Source organism: Pinus tabuliformis, chromosome 4_1 (genome assembly GCF_031772625.1).
Source record: "Pinus tabuliformis cultivar Carrire ecotype Pingquan chromosome 4_1, CPIR1, whole genome shotgun sequence".
NCBI lineage: Eukaryota > Viridiplantae > Streptophyta > Pinopsida > Pinales > Pinaceae > Pinus > Pinus tabuliformis.
This window is the reverse complement of record NC_142303.1, coordinates 782,138,457-782,144,582: the sequence shown is the minus strand read 5'-3', so window position 1 is coordinate 782,144,582 and position 6,126 is coordinate 782,138,457. Positions and strand designations below refer to the sequence as shown.

At 31.5% G+C, this 6,126-nt stretch overlaps 1 pseudogene; it reads left to right on the top strand.

Moving 5' to 3' along the window:
- Positions 1–915: 915 nt before the first annotated feature.
- LOC149178488 (cytochrome P450 86B1 pseudogene) lies at positions 916–2,583 on the top strand (annotated as a pseudogene).
- Positions 2,584–6,126: the final 3,543 nt, after the last annotated feature.

Here is a 6,126-nt window from a genome sequence, read left to right as displayed (position 1 = left end):
TTGATTAGATGGAGGAAAATGAGCAACCAATTATTCATATTGATTAAAGTAGGGCATTACAAAAACCAAATGTACCAATTAGATCATGTTTAGAGAGATAGATTAGAAGAAATAGATGTGGGATTTTCTTCTTAGTGAGAGATTCTGGTTGTTGAAGCCTTTATGTGGAAAGAAAAACCATCATCAAATTGACATTTCCAATATAGATAAGGAACTAGTATTTTTTAAGAAACTTTATTTTTGACCTTCTAACTCATAACTTGTTATTGTGAATTCTTCAAAATAGTGACAATAAGTTTAAAAAAGAGAGAAAAAAAACAGTAAAGATTTTATCTTTTAAATGTGAGTTTTATCTATATTATTATAAGAGTAATATATATGGATACTTACTTTATAGAAAATATTTAAAAGTTTATATCATATTTTCAATATTTATATATAGATAAATATTTTACTTTAACTTCTAGTATTTAGAGAAAATGATTTTCATTATTTAATAGATTAGAAATTGCAATTTTTTTAACAATATATAATTAAAATATTTTTATTATTATATTTAATGGTACAATTCAATACGATAGAAATATGTAATTCATTTCATGCCCAATATCCCTGGCTGAACATAAAGTTAACACTTACGGTTAAAATAATTTCCCAGAGAAGCAACTCTGTAAATAAAAAACTGACTAATTTAATTATGAAAAGACATATCAACGACCAATTAGCTTGTCACACCAACTATCGTCCGGAATGAAAGGCTGTTCTCCACGTTTCGTCGATGTAACGTTTACCATGGTCCTGGCAATCAATCCATAGTCCTGCGATTGGTGCAAATATAAATTTGCAATAAATGCATGTTCCCACTCATCCAATGTTGTTAGAGGCAGCGTGCTGCTAAGTATGCCTGGAATTCACCGGCTGTTTGCATGTTCCATGCTTCTTCAGAAGGCCTCAATGGGTATCTCCGTTATCTTGATCGTCATCATTCTGGCGTTCACGTTCTATGTTCTGTTTCTCAACAGAAAGGCAAAGAACGGAATCCCTCCAGAATGGCCTTTCCTAGGGATTCTCCCCTCATTGTTTATACATTTAAACCATCTATACGATTCCATTTCAGAAATCCTGATCGGATGCGGGGGAACTTTTATTGCCAAAGGCCTTCCGCAAACCACTGTCCTTACCAGCAATCCAGCAAATGTGGAGTACATTCTCACAACTAGGTTTTCAAGTTTTCCAAAGGGTCCTGCTTTCAGGAGCGCGTTTAGAGATGTTTTCGGCGATGGATTGTTTAACGTCGATGGAGAACTATGGATTCAACAAAGAAAGGCGTCTGTGGTAGAATTTAACTCTGTATCTAGTCTCACTTATGTCTTGAACTCCGTACAAGACTCGCTGCGCCAAAATCTCATTCCTGCCCTGGACAACACCATATCCAAGGGAAGCGCCACCGATCTTCAAGACATGCTCTTTCGTTTCACGTTTGACAACATCTGCAAAATTGCGTTTGGGGTGGATGTGGGGTGTTTATCTCCATCTCTGCCAGCCATTCCTTTCGTGAAAGCATTCGATGATGCTATTGAAGCATCATATAGTAGATTTTTAATGCCTGTATATTTGAGAAAGATCATGCGATTTCTCGGTTTGGGGATCGATGCGAAACTTCAGTCTGCTCTGAAGATCATCGACCAGTTTGTCATGGAGATCGTTTCAGCTAGAAGGGAGGAATTGGGTATGGGAAAACTTGGAATGTCTCGTAGCCATGCAGATATATTATCTATTTTTATGAAATCTTTGGACCAAAATGGAATCCCATATTCCGACACTTTCTTACGAGGCATTTGTCTGAGCTTCATTCTTGCCGGCAGCGACACAACATCTGTGGCACTTTCCTGGTTCTTTTGGCTGCTTCTTCAACATCCCCATGTGGAAGAAAATATTTTGAAGGAGATCCACCGCATTTTAAAGAAGAGATCAGGTCATGTCAAACCCGGTGATCCACTTTGTTTGAGCAGGGAGGAGCTGAAAGAAATGCATTATCTGCATGCATGTTTGTCCGAGACAATGAGACTTTACCCTCCTGTGCCATTGGGCAGAAAGGAGGCGATAGAGGACGACGTGTTGCCTGATGGGACACCTATGAAGAAAGGGACTGCTATTGTTTACGTTACTTACGCCATGGGAAGAATGGAGAGCATCTGGGGCAGAGACTGCATGGAATTCAAGCCAAAGAGATGGCTTAATGATGAGGGTGTTTTCGTGAACCAATCTGTTTACAAATATCCTGTTTTCCATGGAGGCCCTCGAATGTGTATGGGGAGAGATTTTGCATATTTGCAGATGAAGCACGTGGCGGCATCCATCTTATATCGTTACAAACTGAAACTGGTTAACGAAGGTGAACCGCTGAATTATAAGGTACGGGGATTGACTCTCTTTATGAAAAATGGGCTGAGGGTTACACTCCAACCAAGAGGAACTGACAAATAAGGTCTACATGATATATCACGGCGTTTGCCATTGTACTTGCACGATAGTAATTTAGTATCGGTGACTGTGTGTCGAAAAGCGCATTTTGCTACATAATGCGATTTCTTTCAACTACGTAGTCTTGTGTCTACTGTCAATAATTTGAATATTGATTATGAATAAATAAAGGGATTGTATGTTTTTTATTCACTATGAAATATTAAAAAAATAGGTTTTTCCTTTTCAAAGAAAAGGAAAATAAATGTGTAATAAGAAAACTAAATTCATATGGTTTTTTAATTAAAGTTATTTGGTAGTATGTCATTTATATATATAGTTTTTTTAAATTAAAGTTATTTGGTAGTATGTCAATTTTTTTTGTATAAATGAATTTTGTGCATGTAGTTTTAGTTTGTTTGATTTGAAAATAAAGATAAATTATAATTATTGATGTTAGTTTTTGGTAATTTTGTCTTTTTCAAAATTAGTAACTCATACTCTGTAGGTCTCCATGTCTCAATGTATAAGTTAGACCAACATAGTTACTTATTTTGGTTTATAGGCCTCTGCAATGTAATCCTTTTATATGCCAACCACCCTTTTTCTAAACAAATGACGTTTACGAATTCTCTTTCTTACACATATATACACAATTAATTGCTTGTAATAGTAATAATGTAAAACCTATTAAACTAATGTAAAACCTATTAAACTAATTTAATAACTTAATTGGTTGAAAAAATTAATAATAAAATATAAACCAATTTAAAATAAAATTATAACACAATTAATTATTTGTAATAATAATAATGTAAAAAGTGTTAAACTAATTTATTAACTTAATTGGTTAAAAAAATCTAATAATAAAATATAAACCAATTTAAAATAAAATAAACTAAGGAGTTGATGATAGTTAAATGGAGAAAAATATGTATGTTAATATAAAGTAACACTCAGATTAGAATTTTATATATTAATTTAATTATATAGTATTTTTGTATATTGATTTATCTATGAAATTAAAATAATTAAAAAAAATTAATTATTATAAAATATGATTTAAATTATTTTATTAATTAAAATTTATTTTCCCTCCATTTAATATTATAATGGTGTTACTTCAATAATCTAGAACAAATATTAAAATTACTAAATATTTTAAATTTAATATCTTAATGAGAAATATGTTACTTCAATAATCTAGAACAAATATTAAAATTACTAAATATTTTAAATTTAATATCTTAATGAGAAATACAAAATATCTACGATAAAGTTTTAAATTCATATTAACCAGAAATAAACCAATAAAATAAAATACTGTAAACTAATATAATTCTATAAATCGTGACTGAAATATTGTGAAGCCCCTAATATTTTTGGCACTACCTCTCTCGAGTCTATAAAATCATATAGAGACAAATATTTAATTTTTGAAAAAGTTGGTGAAGTTCAATGCTATAAGAAAAAAAATAAAAACAAGAAGTAATTATAGAGAGTTTTTTTCTTCTGAAAAAAAAACATTATAAAGAATATTGGTTAAAAAAAAATATCCTATATGCAACTTTTTGAATGTAAAGTGCCAAATCGAAATGAGACAGGAGAGGAACACAAGACTTGAAATGCTAAACTGCATTTGGGCGTCCTTAGAAAAACTTGAAATGCTAAATTGCATTTGGGCGTCCTTGGATGGCCTCTACAATCTTTCGTTTTTCAAAGTTTTAATGTCATTGCCTCAAATTCTTTCTTTAATTACTTCCTCGTGGTTATGACCACTTTCCCACACATTTCTTTTTCCCAAAATTAAGCATTGCAATTGTCTTTGATCTTTGTTCAGATTCATGAGTGACCATTATACATTGTAAATTTTGAAAACATTTCAAAATGTGGGAGATCAGAATCAAGCCATGAATGAGGTGAAATCATTTAGTTTCCTTTTATAATTAAGATTTTACCAAAATCTTCCCTTAAATAAAATTCAGATTTCATAAAGCCCTTTCTGCGAAATGAGCCAATAACAACTCCATTACATTTTTTTCTATCTTGAAGAATGACCAATAAGCTAAATGAACCAATAATAACTGCATTACATTATATTCCATCTTAAAAACTGACCAATAAATTGCCTACAAATAGAGTTTCTTATATTATCCATACGATACTTCAAAGAATGCATGACACATAACAACACGAGGAAACCATGTTACTTCTGTCTTTTAACTATTCCATTCCTTATAACACCACCATTAAATTGCATTATGAGGGAACACAACCAAAGGCAAAAAAACAAAAAAGGCCAATACAACCATAATGGGTATGTGCTCCCTTGTGAAAACATAGTGGAGGTGTTTTTTAAACGATCTTTTTAACTACATTGATCTTTGAAGTTATTTTTGGAGTGTAACCAGAAACATTATAATACATTAATTTTTGAAACTTTCTTATATGGAAATATAATGAACAGATTTTTTTTTTAATGAGGGGTAAGATCCTCTTTAGAAGTGTTTATATTAACCCAGTACAACATATATACAATATATACCATATGCCGAAGAATACAATAGTTGTGCCAAACTGACGGTAGCGCAACATGTAGCTGGGGGTCGAACCCGGTTGGGGAGGCAAATAGAAAAGTAATTGATATTGAAGTGGGTGTATATTCACAGCCCATGGTGCGGAAGAAAATGAAGAGAGGTGCAAATTTGGTGGTGGTAATGACACGGTCGAATTGAAGTAGCCAAAGAATGCAAGGCTAAAGGTGTTGTTTGCTTCGCTAATTTTACCAAACCTCAAGATTGCAAGAGGATTGTGAAATTCATAGTTTCAACTTTCTACTCTTTGGACGATGTATAGATTTCATTTTTTTTGTTTTTTTTATTGACTTGTGTAGTCATCACTCATAATTGGGTGAATGCATTAAGATGGATTATACTTTTGGGCCAAATGTGGTGATGAAATTTCAAGTTTTTCTTCTTTTATCGAATTGAAGCTCTCAAAATTCATACAAGCATTGTGATTTTGATTTGGAGTGAAAAAGCAAATTGTGGAGAATTATGGTGTTGTCCTAATGATACATTTTGCAAAAAAAAAATAGTGTCCTGTATTATATCAATTTTCCATTAAATGAAATGCTTGTCCTTGCAAATTTTCACACATCTTAAAATGTATGTGTGTGTTCACATAGCATAACTTAGTCTAAAATGTGTAATTTTTAATATATATATATATATATATATATATATTGAAGTTGAAGAAGTAATATTTCAATTGCATTTTGCAAACACGTGTTAGCGTAAGGGTTTTTTTCAACTATTTAAATAAATTGAAAAGCCAAGGGTACATTTTTGAAGAGAACTTGTAAACTAAGATAGTAGTATTTTTTGAAAAAAAATTATTATTTATATTTTATGATAATATTTTATTCAACCTTTTTAAAATTGTTCAAAAAAATTTCAAGCATTATGTTTAAAAGAAATTAGATGAAAAATATCATATGAATTCTAAAATATGAAACTCATATGCCATTAGATAGAAGATTCTTTCATGAATCCAATATAACCAACTCTGCCACCTAAGGACAATTTTTTGCCTAAGTTTGCTACGGCATAAAATGATGTTGTAGGGAATTTTGCAGAAGGGGTGCTGAAATTGTGGATTGGG